The sequence below is a fragment of the Stomoxys calcitrans genome, chromosome 5 (genome assembly GCF_963082655.1).
Source record: "Stomoxys calcitrans chromosome 5, idStoCalc2.1, whole genome shotgun sequence".
NCBI lineage: Eukaryota > Metazoa > Arthropoda > Insecta > Diptera > Muscidae > Stomoxys > Stomoxys calcitrans.
In genome coordinates this window covers 11245836-11268173 of record NC_081556.1, presented here as the reverse complement: position 1 = coordinate 11268173, position 22338 = coordinate 11245836, and the positions used below count along the sequence as shown (strand labels likewise).

Sequence of the window (22338 nt, the reverse complement as noted above, 5' to 3'; positions counted from 1 at the left end):
TAAATCAGATATCGATACTTCGGGTATTAAATAATTGGATATCTATTAATTAAAAATCAGTCAATGGGATATCGAATAATCGGTTTTTGTTCGATTAAGATTATATCGCTTGTTAATTTATTGTAAAGCGACTGATAAATCGCAAACTGATTAATTGAATATCGATTTAGTGAATATCGTTTAATGGAATATCGATTAATTGACTATAAATGAATCAGCCAAAAATAAGTAGGCCATTAAATAAGACATCGATAGATCGAGTATCGATACTCGATACCTCGAGTAACAGATAGTCTCATATTTATTAATTAAAAATCGATTATGGTTTTTTATGGTTTTTAAAACCATTTAAATGCATTGCAAAGAAATCGATATCGATTAATCGGTTTAAGATAACTCGATTCTCTATTAATAGGCTAGCGATTCTATCGATATATTGGCTATAAATACATCCTTTGCAGAGTAATCGACTATGAGGTTAATCTACTTTTTCTAAATTTCCCATGAACATACATTAAGGACTTCAGTCCGGTTAAATTTTAAGCTCAACGATTAGGGGCATCCTTTTTAATATTTTATCGATAAAATTGTTATCGAGTAACGATAAAATTGTTATCGAGTAACGATAAAATTGTTATCGAGTAACGATAAAATTGTTATCGAGTAACGATAAAATTGTTTTCGATTATCGATAAAATTTTATTGATTTTCTTTCAAATTAGCATAATGTTTCTGCTTAATATCACTGTCTGCTTGCACTCTCCAATAAAATTGGAGAATCGTACGTTTTTGAACCCGTAATATCTATCGATTATTCAAAAAGAAAACAAAACTGCTTGTATGAACATTTGTGATTATAGATATCTTGGTTATAGGTAAATTGATTATCGATGAATTAGTCATTGATTATCAGTAAATTGATTATTGACAAACGATAATTTGGTTATCGTCTAATTTGTCATCGACAAAAAGTAACCGATAAAATAGTTACCTAGTACCGATAAAATAGTTATCGAGTATTTATTTCTCCTAAATATATTTTCCAGTGTCTTCTTGCATTTTCCAAAAATATCGGAGAGTCGCCTGTTTTTGAACTTATTGCATCGAAACACAAAAATGTTTGTATGAACATCTGGGGTTATTGATACTTTGATTAAAGGTAAATTAATTATTGATGAATTAGTCATCAGTTATCAGTAAATTGGTTATTGATTAACGATAAGTTAGATATCGTTAAATTAGTCATCGATAAAATAGTTATCGAGAAACGATAACATTGTTATCGATTATAGATGAAATTGTTATCGATTATCGATAAATATTTCATCGATTAGCATTCTATTTCTACCTAATATATTTTCCAATATCTGCTTGCACTCTCCAATAAAATCAGAGAATCGCATGTTTTTGAACCCATAGTATCTATCGATTATTCAAAAAGAAAACAAAACTGTTTGTATGAATATCTATGGTTATAATTACCTTGGTTATAGGTAAAATGGTTTTCAATGAATAACCAATCGATTATCAGAAAATTGGTTATCGAGAAACTATAATTTAGTTATCGTTTAATTTGTCATCGACAAAAAGTAATCGATAAATAGTTACCTAGTACCGATAAAATAGTTATCGAGTTTCGATAAAATTGTTATCGATTATCGATAATATTGTTATCAATTATCGATAAAAAAATTTATCGATTTTTTAATCATTAGCATTCTATTTCTCCTTAATATATTTTCCAATGTCTGCTTGCACTATCCAATAAAATCGGCTAATCGCATATTTTTAACCCCATTGATTATTCAAAAAAAAATCTAATTGTATGTTAGCATTAACAAATTACTTTCATATTCAAAACAAAAACACCACATTATTGTTAGACTACAAACAAGATTACAAATGATTTTATGTATGGTTTTGGTTTTCGTATTGCTGTTTTGTTTCTTTTACTATCATAAACCAATGACCTAAGCTCATACAAACTAATGTCAAGAGTATCTCATCTATACTTATATAAGTATGCATATAAAAATAAATTTTATTTAAATAAACTTGTGTCTGTTTGAAGTAGAAATGTATACAAAAATTAATTTATTATTGATATAAATTCAAGAATCAATTAATTGCTTGTCTATATTTAGAATTTACATTTCTTGTATTTGTTGTATTTTTACACTTTAGTTTGTATTTCATAGTCTACTTGGGCACCTCCTCCATAACAAGTTGATGACGCAAATAGCATTATTGTTGTTTTGCCTTTCATTCCTATTTTGCTTTCATTTGAGACAATTGTGAACAAGGAAGGTGTTAAACTGGTGTTATCACCACAATTTTATGTGTGTATAAATATTTGCATTATATAAATAAATGTTTGCTATAACAATTAAATTTCACTATCAACACAGAAATGATAGCTTTTTTCGTTTTTGTTTTAATAAAGATTTTAATATATTGACAGACAAAGGTTTTTGGAAGTATTGAACATAAAAGCAGATAATATATAAAAAGTTTTATATAACAAATAAATTATTATTAATATTAAAAAGTTGTTTTTGCTTTCAAAGTTGAAACTTTGAAATATATAACAAAAATTTGTTTTTAAATGGAGCACAGAAAACGCACATTTTAAAACAAACCTGTTAATTTGAATAAAGTTCCAATATCCCCAGTATGATTAAAATATTTTTTTTAAATTTATCTTTATAGACATTTTCAGGCTTTCAGATTATGAAATTTTAATCTTTTTTTTAAGGTAGGTACACACAAAAAATTTTATTTAATATTCTTTTGTATCATAAACTTATTTTAGAAGTCATCATACTTTGATTATTTACAGCAATCTGCATTGTCAATGTCTATACGGCCTACATGTGGTTTCTAAAACAATTGACATCATCAATGTTTGTCTGACCTACAATTGAAGTCTACTTTAATTAACTTCACCCATGTCCCTATGACCTACAGTTAAAGTCATCATACTCTTCAATGTCTTTATGATTATGTCGAAAAGTCACCCTTTAAAAAAATACTCTGCATCATCAGCGTCTCTACGACCTATATTTGAAGTCATCATACTCATTAATGTCTCTTTGCATCAGTGTCTCTAAGACATAGTCTAGCATACTCTGATTTCCTACTGCATCTTCAAAGACCTAGCGATTGAGGTTTATCATGTCATTCTGACATAAGCTCTGTAACACTCTGGGCTATCGTATGAAGTTTTCTTTCTTTTTTATTTGTAATTTTACTACTCGTACATAATTTTGTTGAGTGTACTTACTTGTTGGCACTGTCATGTAATGCCAGCAATTACATTGGCTTGTAGCTGCTATCGATTACCCCAACAGACTATGTCTGTGCATGGCAACAAATACAAATACTCTGCACAGTGTTCTAATTATTACACATTGCCAATGAGCAGCATACCAGACGGACAGACAAACAAACACCCAGACTATCATCGAGCACGTGATGTACCATTTATGCCAATAGTCTAAAGAAGAAAAAAAAACACTCACATACATGCGAGAAATGTCGCTATGGTAAACGCCACTGCTGTGTCAATAACAGAAAAATTAAAATAAATTGTTTTTCATTAAATGATAGAAGGAAAAAAAAACGATATATAACAAAATCCAGGAACATAAGAAAAGAACTGCTCTTAAGAAAAGTATGTTTTTAGATTTTTTTGCACCATATACTACCACACACACAATGGCAATATTCACTTTCAGTGTTAGGTTCTTTAAGCTTAAAGTAAAATCAATATAGGAAATTAAATACAATGGGCATGCATATGTAAACAAAAATTATTTAAAAGACTACTTCCGACATTCGCATTACACAGGAGATTACAACGGATTGACATGACAGATATGAGCAAGCAAAAAAAAAATAATAAGAGGTTTTACAAGTAATCTGTAGAGAAAAAAATTGAACAAGTTAAACGGCGTTTTATTCGAAAGAAACAACAATAAAACATTGTCATGGTGGCAAGATCCTGTTCCTAGGTACAATGTTCATAAACAAACTTGCATATGCTTGGTGGTTTTAACTTGCAGAGACACTGATGAACATGCAGAGACACTGATGAATGTTCATGAACAAACTTGCATATGCTTGGTGGTTTTAACTTGCAGAGACACTGATGATACTAATGGGTCCACAAGAAGATACAACTTATTATGGCTGGTTTCAAGTAATGAAAACAACGGCTTTAAAAGTGTTAATAATTGCTTGTTGTAAAAAACAACAACAAAGCATTTGTATGCAAATATCAATGGTGATGTAAGAGACACAGATGATGCAGAACGCAGAGAATATCTTAACTCGCTACTAGGTTAGCGTATGAGCGAGCGTATGAATGTCATGACGATCAAGCATCTCATATAAATTTTACTTTATTAATTCAATGATGAAATTAGTATACCAACATCATATGTTGAAGAGTATGAAATGAATATCACGTGACCTTATCTGCTATAGGCCCAAGTGCTTTAGGTATATTTGATATGGTCATAAAAATAGACATTTTATTTGGAAATTGTCAAACAGATAAGATTATATGGCCTTATATATGTGTCATAAACTGTAATGAAAAAAAACACAAGCAAAAAGCGTACTAAGTTATCAGGTTATGGACTCACTCGGACCTATTGGAAATCATAACAGAATATTATATGCTAAATTTCAACCATATCGGATGAAAATTACGGCTTCCAGGGGCTCAAGAAATCAAATCGGGAGATCGGTTTATATGGGAGCTATACTAGGGTATGGACTGATTTGGACCGTACTTGGCACAGTTGTTGGAAGTCGTAACAGAACACTACATGCAAAATTTCAGCCAAATCGGATGAAAATTGTGACTTCCAAGGGCTCAAGAAGTCAAATCGGGAGATCGGTTTATATGGTGGCTATATCTGTTTATAGACCGATTCGGATCATACTGGACATGGATGTTGGAAGTAATAACTCAAGCCTTTGTTCTAAATTGCAACCAAATTGGATGAGAATTGAGCCTTATAAGGACTGAAGAAGTACAATCCGGGGATCAGTTTATATGGGGGCTATATCTGTTTATGAATCGATTCCGATCATACTTGGCATTGATGTTGAAAGTCATAACTCAAGACTTTATTCCAAATTAAAAACAAATCGAATGAAAATTGAGGCTTGTAAGGGCTCAAGAAGTCAAATCCGGCGATTGGCTTATATGGGGTCTATACCTATTTATAAACCGATTCGGATCATACTTGGCATGGACGTTGAAGGTCATAACTCAAGACTTTATTCCAAATTAAAAACAAATCGCATGAAAATTGAGGCTTGTAAGGGCTCAAGAAGTCAAATCCGGCGATTGGCTTATATGGGGTCTATATCTATTTATAAACCGATTCGGATCATACTTGGCATGGATGTTGGAAGTCATAACACAAGTCTTTGTTCTAAATTTCAGCCAAATCGGATGAAAATTGAGGCTTCTAAAGGCTCAAGAAGTCAAATCCGGGGATCGGTTTATATTGCGGCTATATCTAAATCTGAACCGATATGACCCATTTGCAGTCCCCAATGACCTACCTCAATAGTAAGTATCTGTGCAAAATTTCAAGCGGCTAGCTTTACGCGTTCGAGCGCTATCGTGATTTCGTCAGACGGACGGACTTGCCCAGATCGACTCAGAATGTCGAGAAGATCAAGAATATATATACTTTATGGGGTCTCAGATTAATATTTCCAGGTGTTACAAAAGGTATGATTAGATTAGTATACCCCCATCCCATGGTGGTGGGTATAAAAACAAATCCAAGGGCTTTATAGCCATTTATATACTTCACTAAAAACTAAGGCAAACCTCAAATCAAATGTCTGTGGTCATCAACACCCATAAATTTATATCAATCAACAAACAGATGGGCAAAGTAGTAGTGGATGGTCATATCCGCTGAATTCTAGGAGTTCTATTTCAATTTCTTATAAATAAACCCAAATGACAAAGAAAAAAAAACACTGATTAAGTGAATAAACCAAAAAAAAACTACAAGGTCTTATAAAAGCAGCAATTTATTTATCAAAAAAAAAAAATTGAACACTCAGTCTATCAAAGATCTACCAACCATTTCCAGTATTTATTTGCGTTGTAGAAATTCAATGATCCATATAAACAATAGTTCAGGTTGTTGTTGGTTTTTTAGATTGTTATGATGTTTTTTTTTTTTTGGTTGTATTTTTTGGAGAAAGAAACTGCTTATGGCTAGTTTTTCTGTTTTTTCGCTGATTTTTTATTTGTGTGTATTTGTTTTTTTTTTTTTTGTAATATTATTTTTCACGAAATTTACCAAAACAAAAGCCACACTGTTAATGGGCTTATGGGCCATGCTGCCCCCCATTATCTTTAGCTACACACATACGTGACTAGGTAGCTGAATTGAATTTGTGTGTGTGTTGTTCCCTTTGCTTTGCCTTAATTTTCGTAAACAAATAGAAAAATCAAAAGAGAATCCAGAAAACAAATCATCGTCGTAAAGAGAAGAGTAGACAAGCCTCAAAGCACTATGAACTCAAAGAAACACTTAAAGCTAAGGAAATAAATAATGAAAAAAAAAGAAAAAACATTTTAATAAGTCGCCATTTGAGAATCAACAACATTGTCGGTCTCCATAAAAGAAAACACAAGAAAAAAAAAAGCAAAGGTAATTAAGGTGAAAAACATAATTTTTAAGGAAAACAAGGGGATTTCTATGTTTTATAGAAAAACCAGCTGTACCCGGCCCGCTCTGCTGTGCCTTAATTAGTTTCTCACCTACTACCATATTTATCTCCCCAGTACAATTTGTTTATCTACTACCAAATACCTTTTATTGGACCCCATATAGCCATGATTGACATATATTCACATTTTGGTAGCTATTTTGAGGGGTAAACAACCTCCTATCATTTAAAGCTCATTTTTAATACCATATTCGTAATCTACCCCCTAAAACCTTTTATATGAGTCTCATATTGTCATGATGGTCTAATATGCCCACTTGGGACGGTTTTGGCTTTGGGGCGGCCCTCTTGGAAATTACACTGAATTTTTTATATTCGACAATTCTATTCGTACTCTGCTATCGAATACCTTTCATTGGAGTCTCATGTGGTCCCGATCGGCCCACTTTTGATTTTGGGCTTGGGACGTTTCCTTAGATACTTGGATCCAATTTTTAATATCATATTCGTACTCATCTCTCCTATACCATTTATTGAGGCCTTTATTGTCCCGATAGGTCCACTTTTTATTTTGGACGGTTCTCTTTAGTTCTTCTCTTGGCGACCCCTCAATTACTTGGATCCAATTTTTGACACCATATTCATATTCTACTCCCGGAAACTTTTCACTTGAGTCCCATATTGTTCCGTTCGGTCAAAATTGATTTTTGGTGGTATTTTTTGGGATGGAAAACATTGTTATAGCTTATTGTTAATTAAATAATTTACACATAAAAAATTACCTGGCAAATTTTATTTATATGTACAAATTTACGAATACCAACCTGAAAAAAGAAAATTAAAAAAATCACAATTAAAAAATTTTCAATTTATAAATTAAAAAAAAAAATAATTTCCTTCAATGAAAAAATAATTTCAATAAGTTATTTAAAAAAATAATGGTTTTTATTTGTATGTACATCAGATCTTTTAGTTATTTTTTAATTCTTTAAATTTTTACGAATTTTTGTTAAATTTTTCTTAAAAAATATTTTTTTAATTTTTTATAACATATGTTTCGAATTTTTTTTTAAAAAATTTTTTTTGCATTTTTTCCGAAAAAAATTTTTTTTTGCATTTTTTCGTAAAATTCTTTTAATTTTTTTTTTTTTGTAAAATATTAATCGATTTTTTTTAATTTTTGTTCAAATTTTTTTTTTAAATTCTTATTTTTTTTATTTTGTTTTTTTATGATCTAAATGTGTTTTCCTTAAAATTTTTTTTTAATTTTTCCATAAAATTTTTTAAGTTTTTTTCAAAAAAAAAAAAAAAAAATTTTTCAAAAAAAAAATTATATTTTTTATTTGTTTTTTATTATTTTTTAGTTATTTTTCAATTCTTGAAATTTTTTGAATTTATGTTAATTAATGTTTTATTGTTTTTAATTTTGTTTTAAATTTATTTTTTACTGTTTTTATTTATTTTTTGTGTTTTTTTTAATTTTTATATTTTATTTAAATATCTTACATTTCTTAATGTTAATTTTTTTCTTGTTTATTAAATTTCTTTAATGTTTAAAAATATATTTTTTTAATATTTTATTTTTTATTATTTAATATTTTTTTTAATTATTTATATTTTTTTATATAATTATTATTATAAAATTATTATTTTCTATTAGTTTTCATTTTTATATTAATTTTGATCACTATTTTTTACTTTTTGATTTTTTTTTTTCTTTTTTTAATTTTTTTGTTTTTATTTTCGTTTTATTATGTTTTAATTGTTTTTTTAAATTTGTTATACAAAAAACTATTCGCTTTGTGAAAAAATATCTTGGCAACGAGTTTATTAATTCATATATGCCTTGTTTCTAATAAAACTTAATCTCTCATATAACATTCACAATTATAAAGGTGTTGTGTGAAAATCCCTCAAAAATAAAATTGTTAAGCCCAAAAGGATTTATGAGCAATTAATGTGAGGAAATTCCTTGAATTTTTTTTTTTTTTTTTGTGTTAGCTTAAGAATTTTCATTTTACGGATCTTATATTTGACTATGTAAACAAACACAAATTTTTGTTTACCTTGAGTTTATTTACATTCAACTCTTATCAGGGCATATTTCATACATTCAATAAAAAATAAAGCTTGAATTTCTTATATAGGCGATATATGAAACAAATAATCAAACAAATGTCCATCTATTTCATAGTGGTTATTGCATGGCAAATATGTACATTAGTCAAATAACACAGAGGTTGAAGAAGGCAGGAAATATGGTGTTGGAAAAAAATTTAAAATTTAACACTGGAAGATTAATAAGAAAAAATTAGATAAGAAAATAAAAAAAAATAAAGACAAAATTAAAATCAAATAATAAATTACAAATATAATAATTAAAAAATTTTAGTAGAAAATAAAAAAAAAAATTTGAAAAAAAAATAAAAAAACAAAAACTGGGAAAAATAAAACAAAAAATGAAAAAATAAAATAAATACAAGAAATGAATAAAAACAAAAATTGAAAAAATTAAAACATAAAAAAATTTAAAAAATAAAAAAAAAATTAAAAAATAAAGAAACATCGAAAAAATAAAAAAAAATGTTAAAAAATAATTTAAAAAAATTAAAAAAAATTATAATTAAATAAAAAAATAATGGAAAAATAACAAAACAAAATTTTAAAATAAAATAAATTAAAACACAACAAAAACTCAAAGCATAAAACAAAAAAAAAATTAAAAATTAAAAAAAAAATTAAAAAAATGAAAAAATAAAAAAAATTTATAAAAAGAAAAAAAATTAAAAAATAAAATAAAATAAATGCAAAAAATTAATAAAAACAAAAATTAAAAAAATTAAAACATAAAAAAATTAAGAAACAAGAAGAGAAGAAAAGAATAAAAAAAATTAAAAATTAAAAAATAAATAATGGAAAAATAACAAAAAAAAATAAAAAAAATAATGGAAAATAACAAAAAAAGTAAAAATAAATTAAAAAACAACAAAAAAAATAAAAAAAAAATGAAAAAATAAAAAAATGGATAAAAATAAAAAAAAAAATAAAATATAAAAAACAATTTAAAAAATAAAATAAAATAAATGCAAAAAATGAATAAAAACAAAAATTTAAAAAAATGAAAACAAAAAAATATTTAAAAAATAAAAAAAACATCGAAAAAGTAAAAAAAAAATTAAAAATAGAGAAACATCGAGAAAATAAAAAAACATGAAAAATAAAAAAACATTGAAAAATAAAAAAAATTGAAAAAAATAAAAATAAATTATAATTAAAAAAATAATGGAAAAATAACAAAAAAAATTTAAAAATAAAATAAAATAAAAAACAACAATAATAAAAACTTAAAACAAAAAAAAAATAAAATATAAAAAAATTATAAGATAAAAAATGTATAAAATAAAAAAAAAATTTCAAAATAAAAAAAATGAAAAAATAAAAAACAACTTGAAAATATAAAACAACTTCAAAAATAAAAAAAATTTAAAGAACAAAATAAAAAATATTAGAAAATTAATAAGAAAAATATTGAAAAAATAGGGACAAAAACAAAAAACTAAAAAATAATAAAAAAAAATTCATTAATTCAAGAAACCATTAATTCAAAAAACCATAAAAAAAACAAAAAAATTAAAAATAATATATAAAAAATTAAAAAAAAAACTCGAAAAATAATAAAAATAAATAAAAATAATAGGAAATTAATACAAAAAATATTGAAAAAAATAAAGGATTATAAAAAATTAAAAAAAATTTTAAATAAAAAAAAAATTAAAAAAATTTGAAAAATTAAAAAAATTTGAAAAAATAAAAAACTAAAAAATAGTAATAAAAAATATTCGAAAAATAATAAAAAAAATTTTGGCAAAAAAATTGAAAAAATAAATTAAAAATTGCAAAAATAAAAAATGGAAAAAAATAAATAAAAAAATTGAAAAAAATAGAAAAAATCAAAAAAAAAATCAAAAAATAAAAAAATTAAAAACCATGAATAAATTGTTAAAAAAATAAAAAAATTTAAATAAAAAAATATTTAAAAATTAAAAAAAATTGAAATAAATAAAGTAGTAAAAAATTCAAAAATTTTTAAAAATAAAAACAAGAAAGAGTTAATAAACAAATAAACAAAATAAAATATATAAAAAAAAATTAAAAATATAATATTAAAAACAAAATTAAAAGGTCGTATTATTTAAATAAACATTAACCCCAAAACCACTGTTTAATTGCATTTTTTGTCAACGATACGATTATAAATTATTATACCCCATAATACACATACTATACGGCATATGCCATATAAATTATTATAATCAACAATATATTGTTCCATAATAAACACACAGCAGAAAATAAGTAGAAGTAGATTAATTTACAACATTGAAGAACATGATGATAATAACACACAAAGTTGGATTGTATAGTAATCAGAATTAAAAAAAAAACAACAATAACAAAACGACGAGACATTATCACAAAAGTCAGCTAAAGTAGCTGGCGATAAAAATTAAAAAAAAATTGTGAAAGATCTCAAGTGCCTGCTAGACAAAAGCAATCAAAGCTAAAAAGCTAAAATGTTAAAGACTGATAAAAACAAAATTAAGACAACAAATATTTGTTAATTAAAAAACTGTAAAGAGTCAATTTGGAAATGTCAAACATTTCAAGGTTGTTTAAAGAATTTCCTTAAAGAAAAATCCAAAAACACTTGCTGAACTTTTATAAGTTTTTTGCTATGCTATTCTTTTAATATGATCTCGAGCTAGATGATGTTCGCAAAAAATCATGAAAAGACAAATAAAAATATTTACATTTCTGAGTTGTGTTTCATCAATATTTGTTTCTTCCAAAATGTTTTCTTAGAAACAAAAAAAATATATATTCTAAATGAGTAATGAATCAAAAAATTTTTTCCATTGCTTTCTCCCTAACAATCTGGCAACTCTTAGCATTTTAAATTGCCATACAAAACACTTTGGCACTTAAAGTATTTTGTAACCATTCTGTGTTATGCTATCCTATATTTTGTTCTTTTTTATTTTATTTTCAATGTCAGGGGCAAATCAAGGACTTATCGAAGAAGCCAACACCACCAACTACAACAACATAAACAACACATGTGGTTATAGCAGCTCGCTCGATGTTGATATTTTGAAACCACCACTCTTCACTAAAAACTGGGTAACCTTGAATTTTTCAAAAAGAAAAACAAAACGATCACAATGAAAAAGAAGAGGGAGAAGAAGAAGAACCAACCTGGTATTCCTACTGCCTTTTGTGTGTCAAGACAGTGTAGAAAAAACTACTAAGCAACTTAAGAACGAAAGAACAAAACACTAAAGGCTACCCCTGGCAAAGAGAGCGAGAGAATGAGTGCAGGGCCCCATGACATCCTTCCACACACAAAGATTTTATTTTTATAAGACGCAATTTCTTAGCTAACCATAACGCACAGGCAATGAGGGCTTTGCCAATGCAAAAAAGTGGCAGGTGCTAAGACAACAACGACTACCACGACAACGATCTTAAGAAAATGTTTTGAAATTTGAAACGAGCTTGACGCAACAATCCTGTTGCCTATTGACTGGCTGTGAGGCAAGTAGTAAGGTAGTTAGGTAATTTTTTCCAAATCCCTTTTGTGTTGTTCTTGTCTGAGGATGACATAATAGCAGCCATTGTACGTACAGTAGAGGTAGAAGAAGAGTTATGTTTCAAACAAAAAGGAGGCCAAACAGAAAGTATTGCAAAAAAAAACTAGAAATTTGCAATGGAAAAAATATAAAAAATAAAATAAAAAAAAAAAACATATAAAAAATTTAGTCAATTTACTGAATTCTTTTTAAATTTATTTTTCTTTTTTAATAAAAAAAAAAAATAATAAAAAAATGCTCAATTTTATTACTGAGTTTTTGTTTGGCTTGAGGTCTTTTTAATTAAATTTCGAATACAAATTGAGTGATTTAAAAAAAGGTCAACCAAAGGTTAACAAAAAAATTAAAAGTATTGCAAAAAAATTAAATAAAAAAAAAAATAAAATAAAAAATTATATAAAAAAATTAAAAATATAAAAAAATTAAAAATAATAATAAAATAAAAAAGTAAATAAACAAATAAAAATTAAATACTCAATTTTACTACTGCAAAAAAAAATAAAACAAATCAAAGAAGAAAAAAAAACAAATAAAAAAAATTACTCAATTTTATTATTATATTAAATTAATTAAAATTGAAAAATAAAAAATAAAAAAAAATTAAAAAACAATTAAAAAAAAATATATAAAAAAATTTTTAAAAAAAATTTAAAAAAAAAATAAAAAAAATAAAATATTATATAAAAAAAATCAAAAATAATAAAAAAGTAAATAAACAAATAAAAATAAAATACTCAATTTTACTAATGCAAAAAAAATAAAACAAATCAAAGAAAAAAAAAAACAAATGAAAAAAAATTACTCAATTTTATTATTATATTTAATTAACTAAAATTGAAAAATAAAAAATAAAAAAAAATTAAAAAAAAATTAAAAAAAATATATAAAAAAAATTAAAAAAAAAATTAAAAAAAAATAAAAAAAAAATAAAAAAAAATCAAAAAAATTAAGCATCAAAAACAAATAAAAAAGTATAAAAACGTATAAAAATAAAAAAAAAAATAAAAAATAATATTAAAAAAAATGAAAAATAATATTAAAAAAAATAAAAAATAATATTTAAAAATTAAAAAACAATATTAAAAAAATAAAGAAATAAAACAACAAAAACAAATTACAAAAACAAATAGAAAAAATAAATTAAATACAAAAAACACATAAATAAAAAAGAAAAAAAAAGTACAAATAAATAAAATAATGAGAAAAAATTACAAAAAAAACAAAAGAAATTAAATTAATATTGCACAGTCTGCAGCCAGACAATAGCTAATTGTATTTAATATTTCAAGACCCATAAATTTAGCGCAAAACGTAAAAATATAAACAAGTAAAAGCGTGCCATGGATCGCATTTGTCGAGTTCTTTTCCCGGTATCTCTGAATTGCGCCCTTTAGGGGCTCAAGAAGCAACATTGGGAGATCGGTTTATATGGGAGCTGTATGATGCTGGGTCTATAGCCTGATACAGCTCTCATATAAACCAATCTCCCTATTTTACTTCTTGAGCCGCTAAAAGGCACAATTCTTATTCGAATTGGCTGAAATTCAGACTATATTTGACAAGTATGTTGAAAGGCCGTTGTACAAAATTTCAGCCAAATCGGATAATAATTGCGACCTCTAGAGGCTCAAGAAGTCAAGATGCGAGATTGGTTTATATGGCAGCTATATCAGGCTATGGACCGATTTTAACCATACTTGGCACAGTTGTTGGAAGTCATAACGAAACACGTCATGCCGAATTTCAGCCAAATCGGATGATTATTGCGCCCTCTAGAGGCTCAAGAAGTCAAGATCCAAGATCGGTTAATACGGCAGCTATATCAAAACATGGACTGATGTGGCCCAATTACAATGCCAAACGACCTACAATAATAAGAAGTATTTGTGCAAAATTTCAAGCGTTTAGCTTGAAAACAAATAAAAAAATTAAAAAAAATAAACTAAATAAAAAAAAATTAAAAAATTAAAAAAAAACAAATTTAAAAAAAAAAAATTAAAGCATCAATAAATTAGAAAAAAAAACTAAATAAAAGAATAAAAAATAATTAAAATGAAATACAAAGAAGGAAAAAATATATATTAAATAAAACAGGTCAAATATTAAACAAAAAAGTGAAACAAAAATAAAAACTAAAACAACAATAAATTAGAAAAAATATTTCGTAATATAATAAAAAAATAAAAACAGGGAATAAAAATAAAAAAAAATATAAAAAGGAAATAAAAATAAAAAAATAAAAAATATGTAAAAAATAAAAAATATACAAAAACAAAGAAATATATAAAAAATTAAAAAAAAAGGTTAAACAAAATAAAACTATAACATTAAAACAAAATTAAAATAAAAAGTTTGAACAATTACAAAAAAATTAAATAAATAATAAAAATAACGAAAAATAAATAAAAAATTAACAAAAAAATATGCAATATATAAAAAATTTTAAAAATATAAGAAAACAAAAGCAAATAAAATAACATATAAAAAAAATAATAAAACTTATAACAAAATAAAAACTAATAAAAATAAAAACAAAAAAATAAAAACAAATAAAAAATAGAAAAAAAAATTAAAAAACTAGAAAAAAAATTAAAAAATAAAAGACATAAAAAAATAAATATAAAAAAATAATTCCTTGCATATTTCTACATGAATGTCGAATGATGGAAATTTCATTTTCTCCCCTTTAGTCTTATCCATAAAACTTTGCCTTTTTGGTTTGCATTATCTCATACTGAGCATTGCAACCCTATATTTGTGCATCACAAACCACACAGGAGACAGCCATAGAATATGCGATCCTTTTTCAAGGTCTTGGTCAAGGCAATGAATGCTGTACTGCGTTCTCGGCAAATGCAATTTCAGCTTTCCCATACAAGTTATGCATTTCAACATGGCCTTGATGCATTTTTTAGCTTCCTGCGCTTTTATTTCAAAAAAGAAGAAAAAAATGTTGGTCTTTCAAAGGTAAAAAAGATGGATTTCTTTTCATGTTTCAGGACTACACCATTCGCCAGGTGCTTAAAAAATCCAAATATAAAGTAAAAGGGGAGAAAAAAAAATAAAAATAAAAAAACACAAAAACAACAAAAAATTAAAAAAAAAATAAAAAAAAATAAAAAATAAAAAAAAAATAAAAAATAAAAAAAAATAAAAAAGCATAAAGAAGTATAAGAAAATTAAGAACAAAATCTCGAAAATAAAGTCAGATTGTAGGCCTGCAACAATGAATAAAAACTGTACAAAAACACAAAACAAATCGGAGCAAGTGGAAATTTTGGCAATTTTCAAGAGAATTTTTTACTTTTAAATTTTGTCTTTAGAGAAAATTTTATGTTTTTAAACATTGCTAAAATATTTTGTCTTTGGAGAAAATTTTGTCTTAGGCGAAAATCTATTAGAAATTGTGTCTTGAGAGAAAAGTTCTAACAACTTATGTCTTGCGAGAAAATTTCCTAGAAATTGTGTCTTGAGAGAAAATTTTCTGAAAATGTTTTCTTTAGAGAAATTTTCTTGGAAATAAGGTTTTGTTTTCCTCATGACATTTTCAAAAAACTAAAAATAAGAAAAGAAAATTTATCTAAAGACAACATTTCAAAAAATTTTCTCTTATGGCACAATTTCTAAGAAATTTTTTATTAAAAAATTATGTCTTGATAGAAATTGCAAATGCAAATTTACCCATGAACATTCCATTAAGGAACAGGAGCAAACTTATCAATGAGTGCTGTCCTATGTAAGTTTAGGCTCAATGATAAGGGACCTCCTTCTTATCATTGAGCCAATAGAATGCCACAGTGCGATACTTTTTTGGGCGGAAGTTTTTACATGGCTTCTATGCATGGCATAGTACCTCACAAATGTTGCCAGCATTAGAGGGGATAACCATTGCTGATATTCTCGCCAGGATTCGAACCCAGGCGTCCAGCGGCTTGGGGGACATACCAAACTCTGAGCTACGGTGGCTTTCTAGTAGAAATTATGTCTTGAGAGAAAATTTACTTAAAATTCAAAGTTTTTTATATCATGAGAGAAAAATTCTTTAAAATGACATAGGAGTAACGTTTTAAAATATAACTTGGGAGGAAATTCCTTAGCAACTAGGTCTTGATAGAAATTTTTTTCTTAGAAAAAAATTGTGTACAATTTTTTATTAAGAGAAAATGTCTTGGAAAGTTTCTAGTGATAGCAATTTTTTTAAATGTTATGAGAGCAAATTTTTAAAAAATTTTGTCTTGGAAATTATGTCCTTATAGCAACTTTTTTAAGAATTTATGTCTTTGGAGAAAACTTCTTGCAAAATCTCAAGAGATAAATTACATAAAAAATTAAAAAAAAAATATCTTGGGAGGAAATTTCCTAGCAATAAGGTCTCGATAGAAATTTTATGGTAAATTCTCTCTTTAGAAAAAAAATTCCTACAATTTATCATTAAGAGAAAATGCCTCGGAAAACGCCTTGCGATAGAATTTTTTTTAAATGTCATGAGAGAAAATTGTTTAAAAAATGCCAGGAGAGAACCCATAAAGCTAGCCGCTTGAAATTTTGCACAGATACCTGATATTGATGTAGGTTGTTGGGGATTGCAAATGGGCCATATCGGTTCAGGCTTAGATACAGCTCCCATAGAAACCCATCTCCCGATTTCACTTCTTGAGCCCCTGGAAGCCGGGATTTTTGTCCGATTCGGCAAAAATTTTTTATGTATGATTCCGTTATGACTTCCAACAACTGTGCCAAGTACGTTCTGAATCGGTCTATAACCTGATATAGCTCCCATATAAACCGATCTCCCGATTTGACTTCTTGAGCCCCTGGAAGCCGGAATTTTCATCCGATATGGCTGAAATTTTGCATGTGTTCTTCCGTTATGAATTCCAACAACTGTGCCAAGCACGATCCAAATCGGTCTATAACCTGGTATAGCTCCCATATAAACCGATCTCCCGATTTGTCTTCTTGAGCCCTAACAAATCGCATTTTTCATCCGATTTGGCTGAAATTTTGCCCCAAGTGTTCTGTTATGACTTTCAACAATTGTGCTAAGTACGGTCCGAATCGGTCTATATCATGATATAGCTCCCATATAAACCGATCTCCCGATTTGACTTCTTGAGCCCCTGGAATCCAACATTTTCATTCGATTTGGCTGAAATTTTTCACATAGTGTTCTCTTTCGACTTCCTTCACATGTCCTAAGCACGGTCCATATCGGTCTATAACCTTATATAGCTATAAACCGATCTCGCGTTTTGACTTCTTGAGCCCCAAGAAGCCGCAATTTTTGTCCCATTTGGCTTAAATTTTGCAATCGATGTTCTATTGCGATTTCCAACAATTGTACCAAATACGGTCCAAATCAGTCTACAACCTGATATAGCTTTCAGTAAAACAGTCTCTCGATCATCCTTGTTCGATTCCTAGAAGCTTTAATTTTTGTTGGTTTGACAGAAGTTTGGTATGTAGGATAAAATTATGCCCTTCAACTAAATTTATTTTGTATACATTTTTAGCAGAATCCATGGTGGAGGGTTCCCAAGATTCGGCCCGGCCGAACTTAGCACGCTTTTATTTGTTTCTTCTTTAAATGTTTTTGTTTTTTTCATTGTTTAATATTTTTTAATATTTTTTAATTTTTTTTTTGTTTTTTTTTTATTTTTTTTTTTGTTGATTTTTTTTTTGTTGATTTTTTTTTTGTTTATTTTTTTAATTTTGTTTTATTTTTTCTTCTAATTTTTTAATGTTTTTTTAATTTTTTATTTCTTAGAATAATAGAATAGGGTTTCTTTCCTCTTTAAGCTCATTTAAAATTTTTCTCAATACAACCTCTCTCGCCTTTATTTTCTGATTAACCCACTTTACGATTTTTGTTTTTTTTTTTTGTACACAAAACTTTTGCCATTTCAAGCCTAATTGTTAAAGTGTTGATCTTCTCCGCCTTAGTAGATGGATTGTTTTCATGAAAGAGGAAAAAACAAAATTCCTGCGTGAAATTTAAAACTTTAACAACCATTAATGATTTTTTTTCGTTGTAGAATGTAAGGAAACCAAAATTGAAAAAAAAAATTCTTGAATGAATGAAGGCGATCATCATCTTCATAATTATTGCCATCATCATAAATTTTAGATGTTTGTTTTATTGGGGGAATAATATTTTTTTGTAGTACAATTTGTATATTTTTATGTTATGAAGATATTTGTTTATGTGCAACGTAAAAACTGGAAATGTTCCCACAGGAAGTAAGCTATAACTTGAGCAAAAAATAAAAATAAAAAATACAATCATATGAAATAATTGCGGGGCTGCCCTAAAGTTGCCATTAGTCCCCAAAACAAGAAAAACAAAATAAACAAATTAAAAAAGAGTTGAATCATAGATGCATGAATGGATGATTCCACCGACTGTTGAAATGGATGTTTGAGTTGATGAATGAATGAATGGGTGGACTTTTTGTGCCTACCTCATCACTGACAGCCTGACCAACGTCAAGTAATGCCATTCTTGGGGCTGAGTAAACAGACAAGACATTCCGGGAGTATTAAATTCCGTGAAATTAAATCTTAAATCTCGCTGGCAATGTTGATGTGTTTCATAACAGACCAATGACGGGAGTTTATTCTTAGCTATTTCCTTTGAGATGATGGGAAAATGTTCATATAAACATATTGGGGATGTGAAATTGTTTAAAGAATTTAGTCAAAATTCTTGTTGCTGTAGAAATGTTAGTCAATATTGTAAATTTGTAGAAAATTTTTACAATTTCTTTATTGAAAATGTTGTCAGAATTCGATTTATTTTGAAAATTTTGAAAACATTTGTTTTTTTGAAAATTTTGTGAAAATTTGATTTTTTTTTTAAATTTTATCAAATTTTTTTTATGGAAAATTTTGATTTTTTAGAAATTTTATTTCTGTAGAAAAATTTTGTCATTTTGTTTTTTTGAAAATTATGTGAAAAATTCATTTTTTTTGGAAAATCTTGAAATTTTTTTTTTGAAAATTTTATCAATTTTTTTTTTATCAAATTTTATCAATTTTTTTTTATCAAATTTTATCAAAATTTTTTTTTGGAAAATTTAGCCAAATTTTGATTTTTTTAGAAATTTTATTTCTGTAGAAAAAAATTTTTTTTTTTTCGAAAATTATGTGAAAATTTGATTTTTTTTTTAAATTTTATCAAATTTTTTTTTATGGGAAATTTTGATTTTTTAGAAATTTTATTTCTGTAGAAAAATTTTGTCATTTTGTTTTTTTGAAAATTATGTGAAAAATTCATTTTTTTTTGAAAAATCTCGAAATTTTTTTTTTTTTTGAAAATTATTTGAAAATTTCATTTTTTTTTTTTTTAAAAAATTTTATTAAATTTTTTTTTTATCAAATTTTATCAAAATTTTTTTTTGGAAAATTTAGCCAAATTTTGTTTTTTTTAGAAATTTTATTTCTGTAGAAAAATTTTATCATTTGTTTTTTTTTTTGAAAAACTATGTAAAATTTTGATTTTTTTTTTGAAAATTTAAAAAAAAAATTTTTTTTTGAAAATTATATGAAAATTTAATTTTTTTTTTTTTTTGAAAATTTAATCAAAAATTTTTTTAAGTGAAAATTTGATTTTTTTTTAAATTTTATCAAATTTTTTTTTATGGAAAATTTTGATTTTTTAGAAATTTTATTTCTGTAGAAAAATTTTGTCATTTTGTTTTTTTGAAAATTATGTGAAAAATTAATTTTTTTTTGAAAAATCTTGAAATTTTTTTTTTTTTTGAAAATTATTTGAAAGTTTAATTTTTTTTTTTTTTTGAAAATTTTATGAAATTTTTTTTTTATCAAATTTTATCAAAATTTTTTTTTGGAAAATTTAGCCAAATTTCGTTTTTTTTAGAAATTTTATTTCTGTAGAAAAATTTTATCATTTGTTTTTTTTGAAAAACTATGTAAAATTTTGATTTTTTTTTGAAAATTTTGAAAAAAAAAATTTTTTTTGAAAATTATATGAAAATTTAATTTTTTTTTTTTTGAAAATTTAATCAAAAATTTTTTTAAGTCAAAATTTTTGTTGCTATAGAAAAATTTGTCAAAATTTAACTTTGTAGAAAATTTTTACAAATTGTTTTTTTTTTTAATTTTTCAAAACAATTTTTGTTTGTTTCTCTTTCGAGACGAGCTCAATGATCGGAGATGCAAATGGAAAAGGAAAGCCAAAGATATAAACACACACCAACCACTATGGGACGCGTTCCGTCTTTGGTTAGAAGATTTTTCAACCATATTAGGTATGATGGCTTCAAACTTGAAAAATTTTTTCTAAACTTGATTTTTTTTTTAAATTTTTCCGTTTTTTTTTGTGAAAATTTTTTCGATTTTTTTTTCTGAAAATTTTGTCAAAATTTTATTTTCATTTAAAATTTTTGTCAAAATTTGATTTTTAGAAATTTTTGCCAAAATTTTATTTCTCTAAAAAATATTTGTCAAACTATTTTTTTCAACTGTTTCAGAAAGTTAGGTCAAAATTCTTGTTGCTATAGAAAAATTAGTCAAATTTTGTTATTTGATTTTTTTTTTTTGAAAATTTAGTCAAATTTTTTTTTCTTTTTGAAAATTTTGTCAAAATTTTATTTCCCTAGAAACATTTCGTCAACCTTTTTTTCAAAATTTTATTTTTTTTTTGAAAATTTACAAATTGTTTTTTTTTCTTGAAAATGTTGTCACAATTTGATTTTTTGAAAATTTTGTCAAAAATTGTTTTTTTAAATATTGTCAATATTTGATTTTTTTTGAAAATTTTGTCAATTATTTTTTTTGAAAATGTCAAAATTTTATTTCTCTAGAAACATTTCGTCAACCTTTTTTTGTATTAGAAAGTCTTACTTCTATAATGAATTTCACCAAAAATTGTATTTCTTTTGTCATTTTATTTCTATGACAAATTTGCTCAACATTTTATTTCTGCAGAAACTTTTGTGTATCGTACAAATATTTTCTATAATTTTTTTATTTTTTTATCTCTTTAGTTCAAATGCCATTAGTCAGAAGCGCTTGTCAAGAATCATAGAATATAAAGGGTGATTTTTTTGAGGTTAGGATTTTCATGCATTAGTATTTGACAGATCACGTGGGATTTCAGACATGGTGTCAAAGAGAAAGATGCTCAGTATGCTTTGACATTTCATCATGAATAGACTTACTAACGAGCAACGCTTGCAAATCATTGAATTTTATTACCAAAATCAGTGTTCGGTTCGAAATGTGTTCAAATTTTGACAAATTTTGTTCAGCGATGAGGCTCATTTCTGGTTGAATGGCTACGTAAATAAGCAAAATTGCCGCATTTGGAGTGAAGAGCAACCAGAAGCCGTTCAAGAACTGCCCATGCATCCCGAAAAATGCACTGTTTGGTGTGGTTTGTACGCTGGTGGAATCATTGGACCGTATTTTTTCAAAGATGCTGTTGGACGCAACGTTACGGTGAATGAACACATTTCGAACCGAACACTGATTTTGGTAATAAAATTCAATGATTTGCAAGCGTTGCTCGTTAGTAAGTCTATTCATGATGAAATGTCAAAGCATACTGAGCATCTTTCTCTTTGACACCATGTCTGAAATCCGACGTGATCTGTCAAATACTAATGCATGAAAATCCTAACCTCAAAAAAATCACCCTTTATAAACCCACTTATATGGACACAAACAGGCAAGTACATGTAAATAATCTGTGATGGACACTTCGAAAAATAAATGAAGCTAAACAAAAAGGTTATGCAAAGTAGATCTATACTGACTTTGATGATTTTAGGACAAGGAAAACAGATAACTACCTATGAGATGATGAAAGCGATAAAACAAAATCTGATTCAAACAATGAATCAGAAAATCCAACAGCCAGAGAAGTAAAAGTCACAAAATCTATTCACCATTGTTGGCAATAGAATTCACCACAAAACCTATTCACCATTGTTGGCAACCCTACACCACT

General features: G+C 25.9%; 1 protein-coding gene across 2 annotated transcripts in view; it reads right to left on the bottom strand.

Annotated features, from left to right (window-relative positions):
* The window catches only part of LOC106082553 (CDK5 and ABL1 enzyme substrate 1), an 86242-nt gene that overhangs the window by 39093 nt on the left and 24811 nt on the right, over window positions 1-22338 (bottom strand). The gene's annotated exons all lie outside the window — the stretch shown is intronic.